The following is a 16,882-nucleotide window of genomic DNA, read 5'->3' as shown; positions in this document are numbered from 1 at the left end:
CAACCCTCCCAAAGACCCAGAAGGGCAAGGAAAAGAACCGAAGCTTCCCCACACCCATGCCTTCCCCACACCTAGCATCCAGGAAGGGGAGAATGCAGAATAGCGGGCAAGGGTCTGGCATTTAGGGGCCATTGAGTTGTCTGTGGAGGACCACAGACACCACAGAGAGTGCTGGTGAGGACCCAGTGACATAACCAGGGCAGGAGGCTGAGTTAGGACCAAGATCACAGGAGAGCCAGGAAGGCTGCCACAGTGGCATTTGTGAAAGCTCTGCCCCAGCTCAGCAGCCACCCCTAGAGTGCCTGGCCTTCAAGATGAATATGATTGAAGTCACTGATTTTATTTCAAATGTTAGTGACCAGATTGCATTTTCCTGTATCACACAAATGAAGGCTAGAGATCAGAAATTAAATTATAGAAAACAGAAAATTACATCCCTTGTACACCCAAGTCTATAGAAATGTGTACCACTCTAGAGAGAACAGATGAGAAGGTATCCTCCCCTTGCCACTGGAAGCACCCAAGGCCCTGCCATAGGTGACAGCCGCTGAGGGGTGGGCTCTGAGGGTCCCATCTTGCCTCTGCCTCATCAGTTGCGAAGTCACGCAAAGCAACCAACAAGGTCTTGCTGGTGCCACCCCACAGTCTGGGACACCTGGGACCTTATGACATGCCACTGCTGTCCGCCATTCAGTGTGCAGGGCCCTAATCTGTTTTCTGGCTCTCTTGGGACCTCGCTGGTTTTTTCACCCTGCAGGCGGAACACAGCCTGGCTGTGACTCGGAATGTGATAAGGTAACCATGACGAGAGGTAGGCCCAGCAGCAGTCACTGTCCTGGCAGGAGCAAAAAGGACCAGATCTGAGTCACCGCCTTCCTTGTTCCGGCTGGGCAGGGCCCTGGCCCCATTCCTCGAGGTCCACCTCTTCAGCCTGCACTCTCTCAGGGGAAGGAAGCCTCCAACTCCCCTTTCCAGCCCCTTCTTGACAAAACTCACAGAATTAACCCCAGGAGCTTCTCCCAGCCTCCCAGGCAGCCAGCCTCCAGCACTCCTCCTGCTGTTTCTCCTCTTCTTTAACCCCTTACCTCTAGGGCGGACCCACTGTGGGTCAGTGCTTCTGAAGCCTTCTGGATGTGCGGGTGACTCTGGCCCCCTGCTGCCATCTCCATGCTCACAATGACACACAAGCCTGGGCAGGTGCTCCCAGGCTGGGAGACACTGTGGCAGGAGTTCTCCCATTCTCGCTGAGGAGGGAGGGGGGTATTTTTTCCCCAAAGGGTTGAGAAATGACCAGATGGGCAGAGCTCTGGAGGGGCTGCCATGGGGTCCAAGGTCTCTGGGTGAGCACCTTCTCGGACTGTGGGAGGCAGGAGCAGGAGGTCCTGGGGAAGATATTCCAAGCTCAACCTGGCTCCTGGCCCTATGACTGGCATTTAAGCCAGAATAGGACTCCCAGGGAGGGTGTGCACTAAATCCCCAAGGACAGGTGTGTGACCTTCTCTGAACCCCACTTTCGTTGACTGTCAGAAGGGACACAGGCACTTTCAAGGGCTTTGGTGAACCGCATAGGTGGCCCCAATAAATGGTAGCTGTTCCTATTTCCTCTCCCCAGCACCAGCTGTAATTCTCCGTATCTTTTTCACAGCATCCTTAAAAAGACAGCTAAAGCAGCAGGGCGTTAGGCTGAATACTTAGTATTTTACATATGCCCATCCCCCCACAAGACTGCGTTTAACAAAACTGCACATAACTCTTTATTTCCCTTAACATAACATAGGGGCCAGGTGCAGTGGCTCACGCCTATAATCCCAGCACTTTGAGAGGCCAGTTCAGGAAGACAGCTTTGAGGCAGGAGAATAGGGTCTGGAGGCAGGGAACCTACAGCCAATTTGTGCTGAATTCCCAGAACGGAATCAAAAGGAAAACTCCATCTCTCCACACCCAAGTAACAAAAGGATCAAAGGCTACTCCCTTTGCAAACCCACCCCCCACTTTTCTGCCTTGCAGATGAAAAATGAAAGTATCTCTGATTGGTCCCCTCCTGCAACCAGTCAGACTGGTTGCAGGCCAAGTCTTCATGTGTAACTTTGTAATTTCACTTCAGCCTCTGATTTTGGTCACCTTCCACAACTAATCAAACTGGTTGCAGGCCACTACTTCATTTACATAGGTGTTAACCAAGTAACAAATGGGAAACCTCTAGAGGGCATTTAATCCCCAGAAAACTCTGTAACCAGCACTCTTGAGCCACTTACACAAGTCTGCTGCCACTCTGTGGAGTGTACTTTTGTTTCAATAAATTTGTGCTTTTGTTGCTTCATTCTTTCATTGCTTTGTGCATTTATTTTTGTCCAATTCTTTATTCAAAACGCCAAGAACCTGGAGGACTCATAGTCAAGACCCTCCACCAGTAACAGCTTGAGGCCAGAATTTCAAGACCAGCCCAGGCAACACAGCAAGATCCCATCTCTACAAAAAAAATATATATATACAAAAATTAGCTGGGTATGGTGGTGCACGCCTGTAGTCCCAGCTACTTGAGAGGGTCCTTCGAGCCCTGGAGTTCAAGGCTACAGTGAACTACAATCACACTATTGTACTCCAACCTGGGCAACAGAGTGAGACCATGTCTCAAAATAAATGAATAAATAAAAATGACATAGGAAATATGTTGTAGCAGGACGAGCCACAGACAAAAACTCCTCAGATACCGAGTTGTGAAAGGAAAAGGCTTTATTCAGCTGGGTGCATCGGCAGACTCACATCTCCAAAAACCGAGCTCCCTGAGTGAGCAATTCCTGTCCCTTTTAAGGGCTCACAACTCTAAGGGGGTCCGTGTGAGAGGGTCATGTGATTGACTGAGCAAGCAGTGGGTACGTGACTGGGGGCTGCATGCACCGGTAATCAGAACGGAACAGAACAGGACAGGGATTTTCATGATGCTTTTCCACACGATGTCTGAAATCTATAGATAACACGAGCAGCTAGGTCAGGGGTTGATCTTTTTTTTTTTTTTTTTTTTTTTTTTTTTTTTTTTTTTTTTTTTTTTTTTTTTTTTTTTTTTTTTTTGAGACGGAGTCTCGCTCTGCCGCCCAGGCTGGAGTGCAGTGGCCAGATCTCGGCTCACTGCAAGCTCTGCCTCCCGGGTTCACGCCATTCTCCTGCCTCAGCCTCCTGAGTAGCTGGGACTACAGGCGCCCGCCACCTCGCCCGGCTAGTTTTTTTTTGTATTTTTTTAGTAGAGACGGGGTTTCACCGTGTCAGCCAGGATGGTCTCGATCTCCTGACCTCGTGATCCGCCCATCTCGGCCTCCCAAAGTGCTGGGATTACAGGCTTGAGCCACCGCGCCCGGCCCAGGGGTTGATCTTTAACTACCAGGGCACAGTGCTGGACTGTCTGCCTATGGATTCCATTTCTGCCTTTTAGTTTTTACTTCTTCTTTCTTTGGAGGCAGAAATTGGGCATAAGACAATATGAGGGGTGGTCTCCTCCCTTAATGTAAGGAAATTTTTGTAGAGATCTACTTCAAAAGTTGTGTAATTTATTGACCCTGCTAGGTACCAGGAATTGTGTATGTGCTTTATAGACATAATCTTACAACTCTGAGTGGATATTATTTTACAAATGAGGACAAACAGTCATTCAGATACTATCACCTCTGTTTTATACATGAGTAAACTGAGATGCCAGGAAGTTAGGTCATTAATAACAACAACAAGTAATATTAACTATTCTGTTTACAAATATGAAATACAAATATAAATGTGTATGTGTGCACACATGATTGCCGGGTACATACTAAGCATTAAACACGTCTTAATGACTTAATACTATAAGGAGTTTTCACTTAATCATCCCAACAACCCTGTGAAGAAGGTATTTTTATTATCTACATTTTACGCATGAGGAAATCAGGTCATAGAGAGGTTAAACAAATTGCCTTGGTCACATAGTTCCTAAGTGGTGGAAAAGAGATTTGAACTCGAGCAGGCCAAATCTCAACTACTTCAATATTCTGCTCAGTCTCACAGCTGGTAAGTGGTAGAGGTAGAATGTGAAGCTGTATCTGACTCCAAAGCCCACATTCTTGACCCACTTTGATATTAATAATTTGTGAGGATCATAATTCATTTACTCAGAGAAAGTTCACACAGCCTCTGTGTTCTGGTGGGGACTGAGTCCACACTGATCCCCTGAGACTCTCTGGACTGTGCCTTATTCATAAGCCAGTAGGTAGCAATGCTGTGACAGACAGCCAGACAAAATAAGCTAGACAGTTAGGATTCCATGAATAATAATATCCATGCCCTTCAGACTCTAGAGTAATGCTGCTCTCAAAATTCAGATGTTGTAGTTTCTAATGCAATTCTAATTTGTTCTCCAAATGAATGTGAACTTTCCCTCCTCCACACCCTCAGAGCATTTATTGGACTTTCTCAGAATATGGACTTTTTCCATATTCTGGTTACTGGAGGACTACTCTTCTCACCCCTTCTAGAACTAATGCCTTGAGAATTTTATGGTTAAAAGATGAATTTGGGTGCTGTATAAGAGTCACCTCCAAATAACAATGGCTTAAACATGGTGGAAGTTTGTTTCTCGCTCACATAATGGTACAGCTGCAGAGTGTGGGGCTGGAGGGAAGCTCTGCTCCACAGTGTTATGCAGGGATCAAAGCATCTCCCATCTGTGGCTCTGCCATCTCCAGAGGACTGCCTTCAGCTGTCCACAATGGCTCAGTGCCTTATAAGGGGTAAAGGTGGAAAGGAAGGGCAAGCCCCTGCCTTTTAAAGACAGAACCAAGTTAGAAGTTCTGTTATTATAATACCAAAGAAAGGGAGAACAGATAATGAAAGGAAATTAGCCATCTCAAGCGGCCACGCCTTAGGAAACACGTTCAGAATGATGTTATATGCATGCAGACGTTTCTTCATTTGACAAAGATGAATAAAATGCCACTATATTTCAGATCCAATGCAAGGCATTTATAAACAATGGATGAATAAATGAATGAGTCCCTTTTTTGGAAAAGCAATACGGAGGTAAGGCCATGAAAATTTCATGAGGGCAAATAATTTAAAAGATGGACACAAGTAATTTCTTCCCATAGAAGGTTGTAGATACTAACAGATATATTTTAAACTGAATTTTTTGTGGCTTGCTGAAAAATATGGAAAATCAATTATAAAGAAAGTAAACAAACAGCCCTGATTTATCAGGCTATGCTGCCACCAGCAAAATATATTCCAGAGTCTCAGTCCTGAATTTTTACTTTGATGACTTTTTGTGTACTTTATTCTGAAATATATTTTTATTTTTCCCTACACACAAAAAAACACACAAATTGTCACTTGTTGCATTTAGACAAATACATGGGTCCAAAATTGAATTCCTTCTGTGTCTTGTATAAGATAAACACTCAGGGGATTTCACCTGGGAGAGGTGCCAAAAGTCCAATTCCAATTTATTATGATTTCTAAATAATACATAAACCACCACATAAAGCCTTTAATAATAATGTTGGTTGAGCTGCCACTGGAATGCATCACTGTTGTCAGACATAGACATCACCAACTCAGCTTTTCTCATTTCCCAAATTCCATTAAGATTCATCTCCACCATCTTCCCAGATGGTGCCATCACCCTCTCCACCTCTTCCCACCATAAAAAAAAGTCCAACAAATGTTTTGCACTTAGTATTTTAACTAAAGTGCCAATAGTAATATGAATAGTAATACTAAAGCATAAAATTTTTAAATTCAAATGTTGAGAGATGGTGAAAGTTTTGCACTGAATTCAAGTGAAGTTGTATTTAATTAGAGTAAGGTTTTCAGAACTTAGGCTTTAGGTTTCAAAGAGGCAGAGGTAGGTCTTGGGAATTTATATTTGCTTCCCCCATGCTGTTAACTTGTGATGTTTTTCTCTACATTCATTGCTCCTAAGAACCCTGATTTAATTTCTCGTTTCCCTCCTTGGCACACAGATCTGCTATATTTACACACTGCTATTTCCCAGAGAACAGCTGCTATGCCCAGTCCAACAGCTTTCTTTCCTCCAAATGCATTGGGCTTAATAAAAAGGAGTAATTCCTAGGTAGCAGTAAATTCCTTAATAAAAAGGAATAATTCCTAGGCAGTAAGACTTCCCCATCTAGGGGAAATGAAGCATTGTCCCTCAGAAAGAATTTTGCAATCCTCATTTTACGTAACGGAATTCAATACACATTTATTTAGCTATTGCAGAGAAAGTACTTGGCAGTTGGTCTGGCATATAGTTACTATTTGCTTAAAACTTACTATAATGAAGGCAAAATTCTAAGTCCACTGAGGAACACTGCAACTCACCGGTTTATTAAAAATACTCATAGATCATTAACTATCCATTTATTCATTAACATATATTTATGGTGCAAGTACTAAGTGCTAGACATCATTCTGTTTCCAAAACAAACATGGCCCCTACTTTCACGGATCTTCCAAGGTAGTGGGAAAGGCAGACAACCAAACAATAGTGCAAATGAATGTAAAACTAATTGTCAAATTGGAAAAGTGTTACAACTCGTATAAAGCCTGCGTCTCTGTGGTTCAATTTCCTAGCACGGTCACAGTCAAAGAAACACAATCTACCAAATAAAACTACTTTCAGTGGGGTTCAGATCTCTGTCAAGGTCATGAAAAACAAGTCAAGACTAAGAAACGGTCACAGACCAGGAAACTGGGGAGATGTGAAAACTAAATATAATGCACCGCCCTGGATTGGAACAGGAAGAAGATATGAATAGAAAAACTGGTAAAACCAAATAAAATCTGGAGTTGGATTAATGAACTATATAGTTTGGTTACTGAAACTAACCAAAGTCAGTTTCTCTGTTTTGACAAATGTGACATGGTAATGCAACATGTTAACAATGGTGTAAATTGGGTAAGGGGCATATGGAAATCCTCTCTACTATCTTTGCAACCTTTCTGTAAATCTAAAATTATTTCAAAATCAGATATTTTTTTTGAATTTTTTTTTGAGATGGAGTTTCACTCTTGTTGCCCCAGGCTGGAGTGCAGTGACGCAATCTCAGCTGCCTCCCCAGTTCAAGCGATTCTCCTGCCTCAGCCTCCCAAGTAGCTGAGATCACAGTTGCCTATCACCACGCCCGGCTATTTTTCTGTATTTTTAGTAGAGACGAGGTTTCACCTTGTTGGCCAGACTGGTCTCGAACTCCTGACCTCAGGTGATCCACCTGCCTCGGCCTCCCAAAGTGCTGGGATTACAGGCATGAGCCACCGCAGCTGGCCTAGAAATATATATATATATATTTTAAAGCTCACATCTTTATTTGAGTTCTCAAAAATTCATAATGGTAAATAACCATAGGCCATAGTAACACTTATAAAAGTCTCCATTTGTGATTTATCTCTTAGGTTAGTTATCTATGGCTTTGTAATAAATTAACCCCAAACTTATCATAAATCTGGGAATGCCTCAGCTTAAAGCATCTTCAAAGCTCAGCTGGGACTGGAGAATCCAACACAAAGCTCACTCATGTGGTTGTTGGCAGCCTCAGTTTCTTGCTGGTCATCAGCTGGAGACTTCAGTTCTTTACCCTGTGACCTTCCCACATACAGCAGCCTGATGGCTGCTGGCTTTCTCCAAAGTAAGTGATCTGACAGAGCAAGAACACATGTGCAAGACGGAAGCCACAGTCCTTTTATGACCTAATCTCAGAAGTGACAAACCATCATTTCTGCCATACTCCACTCATTAGAGGCAAGACACTATGTACAGCCTTACACACAAGGAAAGAGAAATTAAGCTCTTCCTCTTTAAGCAAGCAAAATCAAAGAATTTGGGGTTTTGTGTTATTGTTTTGGTTTTGTTTTTTGGGGTTTGGTTTTGTTTTTTTCAGAAGGAGTCTAGCTCTGTCACCCAGGCTGGGGTGCAGTGGCGCAATCTTGGCTCACTGCAACCTCTGCCTCCTGAGTTCAAGCACTTCTCATGCCTCAACCTCCAGAGTAGCTGGAATTACAGGCGCATGCCACTACACCTGCCTAATTTTTTTGTATTTTTAGTAGAGACAGAGTTTTGCCATGTTGGCCAGGCTGGTCTCAAACTCCTGACCTCAGGTGATCTGCCGGTCTCAGCCGCCCAAAGTGCTGGGATTATGGGCATGAGCCACCTGGCCAAATAATTTGTTTTGAAAACTGCCACACCTCTACTCCCTCCAGTACCCCCACCAAAATCACACACACACAGACACACACACACACACACAAAGGTACAAAAACTAGCATAAAGTCACAAAGACAAGGAAATCAGAGAAGACAGCAGCAACAAAAATCCAGAACCGGGAAATCAGGAAACTGAATCACAGTCAGAAGATACAAGGAAGCCTAATTGTGAGCCAACAGTGGGGAAGCCAGGAGGCCACACAACCTGCACCTCAGAATCTCAGCACGTCACGCCAATCAGCAGCACTGGGTACTGCTGGGAATGGAGTGAAGGAGTAAGCTGACAATTCTAGGACTGGATGGGAGTCTATTTAAGAAGTAGTTTTACACTGGCTTCGGCAGCACATATACTAAAATGGGAACAATACAGAGAAGATTAGCATGGCCCCTACACAAGGATGACATGCAAATTTATGAAGCATTCCATATTTTTTTCCTCCAATCAACATTGCAACTGAAGTCAAGTCTGTTAAAGTATAGCATGAAGCTCTGAGTGAAGCTCTTTCTGGGGACAAGGCAGGCCTCAATGTCAAGAATGTGTCTGTCAAAGATATTTGTTGTGGCAACGTTGCTGGTGACCGCAAAAATGATCCACCAGTGGATGCAGCCAGTTTCACTGCTCAGGTGATTATCCTGAGCCACCCAGGCCAAATCGGTGCAGGCTATGCCCCTGTACTGGATTGTCACACAGCTCACATTGCATGCATGTTTGCTGAGCTGAAGGAAAAGACTGATCGTTGTTCTGGTAAGAAGCCGGAAGATGGCCCTAAATGCTTGAAGTCTGGTGATGCCGCCATTGTTGACATGGCTCCTGATGAGCCCATGTGTGTTGAGAGCGTCTGAGATTATCCTCCTCCGGGTTATTTTGCTGTTTGTGATGTGAGACAGACAGTTGTCATGGGTGTCATCAAAGCAATGAACAAGAAGGCTGCTGGAGGTGTCAAGGTCACCAAGTCTGCCCAGAAAGCTCAGAGGGCCAAATGAATATCATCCCTAATACCTGCCACCCCAATCCTAATCTGTGGTGGAAGAACGGTCTCAGAACTGTTTGTTTCAATTGGCCATTTAAGTTTAATAGTAAAATAATGGTTAATGATAACAATGCACCATAAATCCCTCAGAAAGAAAGGAGAATGTTTTGTGGACCACTGCTTTTTTTTTTTTTTTTTTTTTTTTTTTTTCACATGTAGCAGGTTTAAGTTATTAGTTTTTAAAATCAGTACTTTTTAATGGAAACTTGACCAAAAAATCTGTCACAGAATTTTGAGGCCCATTAAAACAATGACCTAATGAGGGAAAAAAAACAAAAAACAAAAACGTAGTTTTAGCATAAGTCCCTACTTCTTAGGTATAGGCTGGACCTAGTGACTTCCTTCCAAAGGACCTAGTATGAAAGGAGGAAACAAAAGAGTAACTTTACAGTGAAGAAACCTGACAAACACCATTTCAGCTGGGAGATCAAGGCCAACATGGACAGTCATAAGTCAACATCATCAATCATGATATGATGAAAATGGCATTTTAGGCCTGGCACAGTGGCTTACACATGTAATTCCAGTACTTTGGGAGGCTGAGGTTGGAGGATCACTTGAAGCCAGGAGTTCAAGAATAGCCTGGGACACATAGCAAGACCCTATCTCTACAAAAAGTTTTAAAAATTAGCCAGGTGTTGTGGCACACCTGTAGTCCTTGCTACTCGGGAGGCTTAGGTGAGAAAATTGCTTGATTTGATCCCAGGAGCTCAAGGCTGCAGTGAGCCATTGTGCCACCGCACTCCAGCCTCGGCAACAGAGTGAGAGTCTGTCTCATATTAAAAAATAGTTGGGAGGTGTATTTCATCTCTGGGGTCTTCCTCCCAATAACCCATAACCTCGTTCTTATTGTGGAAAAAAGATCAGATAAATTCCGGTATAATAGCAGGACATCCTACAAAATACCATCCCAGTATTCCTCAAAACACTCAAGGTCATAGAAAACAAGGAAAGTCTTAGAGACTATCATAGCCGAAAGGATCCTGTAGACACATGACAGCTAAATGTAACGCAGTATCCCAGATGGGATCCTGGAATGGAGAAAGGACATTAGGAAAAAACTAAGAATATAAAAATAAACTATAGACTTTAGCTAATAATAATGTATATGCATTTGTTCATTAATTATAACAAATGTGTCTCACCAATGTATGCTAGTGATAGAAGAAACACTTTGGAGTATATGGGAGCACTCTGGGGTACATGGGAACACTCAAGTCTAAAGCCATTCTAAAAAGAAAAGGTATTTACGAAGAAGTAGGCTTTTCCCAACCAGATGCCTCCCAGCAGATGCCTCTCTCCGATCCTGGCAGAAAATAGGAGGTTTAGTCACTGCAGTGAGGAAAACAGACCAACGCAGCAACCGTAGTTGAGGGGCAGGGTACGCTACTTGAAATGTTAGATTAGGTAAGATTTCACACATTGATGTTTAAATACCCAGCCCCACTCCCTGACTCTGAACCAGGGGAAACTCAGTCTTCTACATTCCAAGGAGATTTAAAAATTCTTCTCTGACCAATCCCAGTGAAAAGACTGAAAGGTACTGAAATAGTGAAAGGAGTTAGCCAGCTTGCTTTAGGCAGACAGTAAGAGAAGTGTCCCTCGGAGAACCTGCGACCTACCCCACAAGGGTTTACAACAGATGTTTTGTGCAGATAAAGGAACTTCACAGGGGTGCTTGCTGAGACGTGCCTGCAGGGGACTACGGACTACTACGGGCACGCATGCGCACTGAGGGGACTACGGGCACGCATGCGCACTGAGGGGATGGGGGTGGAGCCCCCAAAAACTTCTGCCCTGTACAAATACGGAACCCAGCCCATCAGCTTGGATATATAAAAGCCCTCGAATTCAGCTGTGAAGGGGCAATCGGGAACCTGCTTTCAGGACCCTGCTCTTTGCTGAGAACTTTCCTTTCACTTAATAAATTCTACTCCGCTCACTCTTCGATCTCCGTGTGCATAATTTTTTTCTGAGCGTGACACAAGAACCTAGGTCTGGCCAAGCTAAGCAACAGAAAAGTCCTGCATCATCTGGAGAGGAGGAGAAATTCCCCCGGTGAAACAGCCCACGCTATGGTATGGTTTAAATTCAACAAGCCCAGTCCCACACATAGGGGTTTTTAATGTCTCAATCTTAAAAATAATTGCCAGGTGTTTGAGGAAAACCTTAACAAAAAGAGAATAAAAATAACAGAAAGCAATTGGAAAGAAACAGACACTACAAAGAGGAAAAAGTCTTCAAAGCTAGATTCAATTTTTTTCAGAGCAATAAGAGAATATATTATCCCAATGAAACAAGAATAGGATGCAATAAAATACAAACATTAAGACAGAAAATATAGGCCAGGCCTGGTGGCTCATGTCTGCAGTCCTAGCACTTTGGGAGGCCGAGGTCAAAGGATCACTTGAACCCAGGAGCTAGAAACCAGCCTAGGCGATATAATGAGACCTTGTCTCTATGAAAAAAAAAAAAATAGCCAGGCATAGTGGTACACGCCTGTGGTTCAAGCTACTCAGGAGGCTGAAGTGGGAGGATTGCTTGAGCTCTGGAGGTCAAGGCTGCAGTGAACCATGATTGCTCCACTGCACTCTAGTTGGGTGACAGAGTGAGGTCCCGTCAAAAACAAACAAACAAACAAACAAAAAAAAAAGAGAGAGAGAGAGAGAAGGAGAAAACAGGGCTCCTGGAAACCAAATTTTTAGAAGCCAAAATGACAAACTTAAAATACAAAAAGACAAAGGGATGAAAAACATTAGAAAAATAAGAAGAATAGTAGACCAGTCCAGGGGTTCCAACACTCAGATAATAGAAGTGCCAGAAGGAGATTATAAAAAAATAAAAGAGAAGCAAATTCACTTATATTTCAAGAACATTTTTCAGAATTTAAAGAATAACTCTGTACATTGAGGTGGCCAACTGGCAGTGAATAAAAATAGATCCACATCTACTCATAAAATTATGAGATTTTGAAACACAGGAGACATGATTGAGCCAAGCAGTAATTCCGCTCTTTTTGTAGTGACTGGTTTAGGATTGGGCATGCAGTGCAGTTCTAACTAATGAGACATGAAGAGAAGTTTGCTTTGGTCTTTTGGAAATATTTCTTTATTTCTTTTTTTTATTTCTTTTTTTTATTTCTTTTTTTTTTTTTTTTAAGAGACAGGGTCTCACTCTGTTACCTAGGCTGGAGTGCAGTGGTGCAATCTCTGCTCACTGCAACCTCCACTTCACAGGCTCAAGTGATCCTCCTACCTCAGCATCCTGAGTAGCTGGGACTACAGGCGTGTATCACCATGCCCTGCTAATTCTTGTAATTTTTGTAAAGACAGAGTTTTGACATGTTGCCCAGGCTGGTCTTGAACTCCTGAGCTCAAGTGATCCACTCACCTCAGCCTCCCAAAGTGCTGGCATTACAGGCATGAGCCACCACACCCAGCCTTTGGAAACTCAAACAGACTTGGGAAGAGAGTCTTCCCTTTTTCTGTTTCTAGGCATCTTGAACTGCCTCAGCCATCTCTGAACCACAAGAGCAGCTTAAGAGGACACACATTTTTAAGTGGAAGAGTTAGGTCTTAAATCTACCTTCAAATCTCATGTTGTTAATTGTGCTCCTAGTCCACACTGAAAGACTTACCAGGGAAAAGGGCCTGATGAATGAATTGTACCTGAGGCTCCAATTTTTCACAAGTTTATATATCAAGGACCTCCAATTAGCTCATGTCACTTTTCTGAAACCTCTGCAACTTGAATTTGAATATTCCTTAGTACTATTAGAAAGTAACCCTAGAATATATAAATCCTTGAACATCAACAGCCTGGAAGTCACAGTAACAGCACTTATTAGTTTAACCTACAATTCATTTAAAATGTCATCTTCTAAAAACCAGATGGCTGATTAAAGCACAGTACCACAGAGGCCAGGGTCATGAATTGGAATCTCCAGGTATATACTAGTTTACTTTAATCACTTCTACTGTCATAATCTCCACCACTAACTGCAACCGATAATCTTTCAATCATAAGAAGTCAGACTCGCCGGGCGCGGTGGCTCACGCCTGTAATCCCAGCACTTTGGGAGGCCGAGGCGGGCGGATCACAAGGTCAGGAGATCGAGACCACGGTGAAACCCCGTCTCTACTAAAAATACAAAAAATTAGCCGGGCGCGGTTGTGGGCGCCTGTAGTCCCAGCTACTCGGGAGGCTGAGGCAGGAGAATGGCGTGAACCTGGGAGGCGGAGCTTGCAGTGAGCCGAGATCGCGCCACTGCACTCCAGCCTGGGCTGGGCGACAGAGCGAGACTCCGTCTCAAAAAAAAAAAAAAAAAAGAAGTCAGACTCTAAAATAAGAGGTGAGTATTATTGTGTGACCAAAAAAAAAAAAAAAAAAAAAAAAATGAGGAGGTGGTTGAATTGGAGGTGGGGGGAATTGCCCTATTCCTGCCAAAAAAAATAGTAATCACAACAGTGGTCAGAAAGCATCTTCTTTATAAACAAAGAAAAGCTATTGTGTTTTCCAATTCAGGCAATAGCTCCACTGTGTCCAACGGTATGAACTACCCACTATAGATTGACAACACCCAAATCAAACCTCTGGTCAGATACCTGTCCTAAGTTCCAAGGCACATAGCCACCTGTGAAATCATCCCTATACACTTTATAAAATTAATCAGGGAAGAAGGGAGGGGGAGAAATGAAAATAAACCAAGCTTGCAGCACATTCAACATTAATCATGAGGTCAGCTTGCTCCTGACCACTTCTTCACAGTTGTTTGCCACCCATTGCCCCAGAATCACATAGACCCTAGAATATAGTTCCTTTTAACTGCTCTATACATAACAACTTGAACTTGAACATTGTGAAATGTTGTTTTCCATTTCAGATATTCTTTCAGGTCCTGCATACTGATGAAACTACTGATGCCAGCTGGTCTGATGGACCCCAAAAGGAGTCAACTCACCAAAGAATGCAGTTTCCACATCTTGATGATTTCATCCCCCTTATCCTGCCCAATCAATGACTCCAATTTCCTAACCCCTTGCCCTCATGATCTCCTTAAAACCCCAGCCCAGAACTCCTTGGAGAGATGGATTTGAGGGTCCCTCTCATCTCCTCACTTGGCCTCCCTGCAATCATTAAACTCTTTCTCTGCTACAAACTCTTCTGTCTCCGTTCATTGGTCAGTTACTGCACAGCTGGCATATGAATCTGGTGGTCCTGTAACACCTGCAACGTATATCTCCTTCTAAATGTCCTAACGATATCTCAAACTCAACCTATTTAAAACACCTCTTAGATTGTGTGTTCTCTTTTCAATCTCAATGCATGACACCACCATTCAACAAGTTCCCCAAGCCAAAACTTGGAAACCATTCTCAACCACTCTCTGTCTCTGAACGACAGGTCTGTTATCCTTCTTTCTCAACATTTCTTCACTCTGACTCCCCCTCTGTACCCTAATTTAGGCATCCTTTTCCATTCTATTTCAACAGACTTCTAACTAGTCATTTGCTTCTAGTATCTTCTCTCTCCAATGTCCATGGTCATTAGTTATACTAAAATGCAAATCCAATGTGAGGAAGTGAAGGCAGGTGGAGAGGTAGGTATGGAGTCCATCATCTGGGCCATATGAGGTATGTGTGTTTCATTTTCTGATTAGGGAACCTCTAAGGGTTTTACTCAGGGGAGTGACATCATCATAAACTTTCTTTTGCCACTTAGTGGATGTAGGTTCTCATTGGTACTTAAATTTGTGTTTTTCTTATTGAGGTTGAGCATCTTCTCGTATACTAATTCATTTAGGCTTCCCGTCCTATAACTTTCCTATTATTCATATAATTCCCCTTTTCCCTTTTTCTTTTAAATGTGTTTCTTGTTTTTTCCCATGCTGACTTTTAGGTATTTTTCTCTACATTCTGGAAACTAATTTTTTCTCAGTCATAGATGTTGCAAATATATTTTACCAGCCATCACCTATTCATTTACATTGGTGATGGTGCTCACCTTTCAATATCACCCCTCCAAAAAGTATTTTTAATATATTCAAATATATTTTTCCTTTATTATATATACTTTGAGGATCCTGTTTAAAAATATCTCCCCTGCCCAAGATCACAAAGAATAATCTACACTTTTTTCTATTAACATTGCACTTTTATCTTTAAATTCAGGTCTGTGTGTGTGTGTGTGTGTGTGTGTGTGTGTAAGACAGGGTCTCAGTCTGTCACCCAAGCCAGAGTGCAGTGGCTCAATCTTGGCTCACTGCAATCTCCGGCTCCAGGTTGAAGCAATTCGCCCACCTCAGCCTCCCAAGTAGCTGGGACTACAGGTGCATGCCAACACACTTGGCTAATTTTTGTATTTTTTGGTAGAGACGAGATTTCACCATGTTTCCCAGGCTGGTCTCGAACTCCTGACCTCAAGTGGTCCACCTGCCTTGACCTCCTAAAGTGCTGGAATTACAGGTGTGAACCACTGCTGGGCCTAAATTTAGGTTTGTAATCCACCAGGAGTTTACTTCTGGGTATGGTATGAGATGAGAATACAACTTTATTTTGCTCCAGATAATGGAGCCCATTTTCCTAAGATTATTTACCAAATATTCTCCCTTCCCCTATCTCTATAAAGTACCACATTCCCAAATATAGAGGTCTATTTCTAGATGCTTTTCTTTCCATTGGGCCTGTTTTTATAACATATGCCTGTATTTATAATAAATGTCAGTATCTGACAGTGTAAGTCTCATTTCTTTGGCCCCTTTTCCCAAAAATGTCTTATTCATGAAGTTTGATTCCTCCATCTAATTTGCAAAATCCATTTATTAAGTCCTCTAAAACGCTCAGACTTTTAATTGGAATGACACTGAATTTATAGACTAATTATGTGAGAATCAACCAGTTATAATGTTGTCATCCGTCCATAGCTCTTTGTTTATTTACATTTTATTTTATATTCTTTAATAGAGTTTCTAATTTTTCTTTATAAAAGTCTTCAGACTCTTTTATTATGTTAACTCCCAGAAAATTTATAGGCCTATGGAGTCTGGGGATTTTTGCTATTTTAATTTGTACCTTATTTTCTTTACATTTTATGATGAGTTATTTCTAGAGTAGAAGATACTATTATTAAAATTTATTTTGTACCTCCAAACCTGCTGAACTTTTAATTCTCTTTTTGGTTCTAATGGTTTAGTTACTCTCTTGGGTTTACTTTGAAAAGTCTCCTTCTATCTAAAAATAATAACAATTTTGTCTCTTCGATTTCATGTTAGTTCTGACTTAGGTTCAGCTATATATAACAGAGCCCCCAAATAACAGTAGCTTAAGAAGACAGAAATTCATTTCTCTCTCATGTAAAAGTTAAGATGTAGGGAGTCCAGGCCTGGTATGAAAGTTCGACAGCAGCCTTGAGGTGCATCCTCATCCTCATGCTCCCATGTTGCTCCTGGCATCACATCCACGCAGGACCCACAAAGGAAACACCTCAGAAATTGCACACACAGCTCCTACTTAAAACTCACTAGCCAAAACCCAGCTTTAGATCTTGAAAAATCATCTCTTCACTATTTGTTTTACTTTACTATTTCATTGATTTCTGCTTTTACCATTACTTCTTTTCTTCTTTCAAAT

At 42.4% G+C, this 16,882-nt stretch overlaps 1 protein-coding gene, 1 non-coding gene and 1 pseudogene across 3 annotated transcripts in view; all 3 read left to right on the top strand.

Moving 5' to 3' along the window:
• Positions 1-16,882, top strand: part of RGS10 (regulator of G protein signaling 10) — a 738,227-nt gene that overhangs the window by 247,259 nt on the left and 474,086 nt on the right. The window lies entirely within an intron of this gene.
• LOC126963535 (U6 spliceosomal RNA) lies at positions 8,545-8,656 on the top strand. Its single transcript, XR_007729151.1, has one exon. It is a non-coding gene; the product is annotated as a U6 spliceosomal RNA (small nuclear RNA).
• On the top strand, positions 8,656-9,207 carry LOC126962287 (elongation factor 1-alpha 1-like; annotated as a pseudogene).

Source organism: Macaca thibetana, chromosome 9 (genome assembly GCF_024542745.1).
Source record: "Macaca thibetana thibetana isolate TM-01 chromosome 9, ASM2454274v1, whole genome shotgun sequence".
NCBI lineage: Eukaryota > Metazoa > Chordata > Mammalia > Primates > Cercopithecidae > Macaca > Macaca thibetana.
Note: the sequence above shows the minus strand (reverse complement) of the source record. Positions and strands in the feature narration are given on the sequence as shown.